Raw genomic sequence first — 1183 nt, forward strand, 5'->3', positions numbered from 1 at the left:
AAATTAATTGAAGGTATAATCATAACATTTGTCCTTATTCCATTCTGGAAAGGTCTCTAGCTTCTTGGGAGGTATTAAACACTAGCCTTTCAAGTTCTTCTGTGTAGGCTTGTGTCAGACAATCCTAATAAAGTCCATGTGACACAATTCTAACTAGCCTCGCAAAAGGCAAATTAAAAACAAAATCTCAAAAATTTGTTAGACAATCCAAACATTCCACAGATACAGTTTGGTTCACATTTTCCGTTGTTGGGCTTTGTCATGTTTACCCCTAAATGTTTGGCAAGAGCTATATGTCCACCTATAGTTATGCTGTGAACAGTTCTTGTTTAAGTTACTTTGTCATTGGCAAAAAGAAAAAAAAAAACATAAGTAACAGTTTATTTTCTCCATTCAAAGAAAAATAAGATCTCTAAAAGCTGGGAAGATCTTTTTTTTAGAATTCCTTTGTTGAGACAATTCGGTTTTGATGCCATTAAACAAAGACATCAGGCCCAGATTCAACAAAGCACTTTTCTTCTGTATTTGTCATTCTTTAACTAGGGGGGGAACCTCTATCACTCCAATTCAATTTTTCTTGGAAACTTTGGAAATTCAGTTCAACTTGGAGATTTTAATGACCAAGCTGCAAGATATGCATATATACATCCATATCTATATATACATCCATACACATACACACACACAATCACTAGTATCTTTTGACATTTTATATATAATTATTTTATATTTTTATTTTTTTATTTTTATTTATATATATATATTATTAATTTATTTATATATAATTACTGGGTTGATAAGTTTTGCCTTATCATTCTTGATTACAAAAAATGATTTTATGAAAAAAAAATAAGCACAAGATAAACTGAAAATATTCTCAAGGAGGTGAAGAAGCATTAAGATTAAGTAGGATGGGATAAGGTTTCTTTCAGAACATATGATTTTATCTTAGACCAGAACAAAGACAACAAGCAAAAATGAGTTAAGGAGAAAGTTCTAGGCATAGCAAGAGGAGGAGAGGGAAGGAGTAAGGTGAAGGGTGGGTTAATGTCAGCCAATGGACAGAGAATTTATTCATGTCATTTTTGCCTTGCTCAATGATGGCAGTTAATTATTTAATCTCTTAGAGGTGGTGGTAGTAGAGTAAACCATGTTAATCTCTTAAAATACTCCCTAAAATACA

The sequence above is a fragment of the Antechinus flavipes genome, chromosome 3 (genome assembly GCF_016432865.1).
Source record: "Antechinus flavipes isolate AdamAnt ecotype Samford, QLD, Australia chromosome 3, AdamAnt_v2, whole genome shotgun sequence".
Classification (NCBI taxonomy): Eukaryota; Metazoa; Chordata; class Mammalia; order Dasyuromorphia; family Dasyuridae; genus Antechinus; species Antechinus flavipes.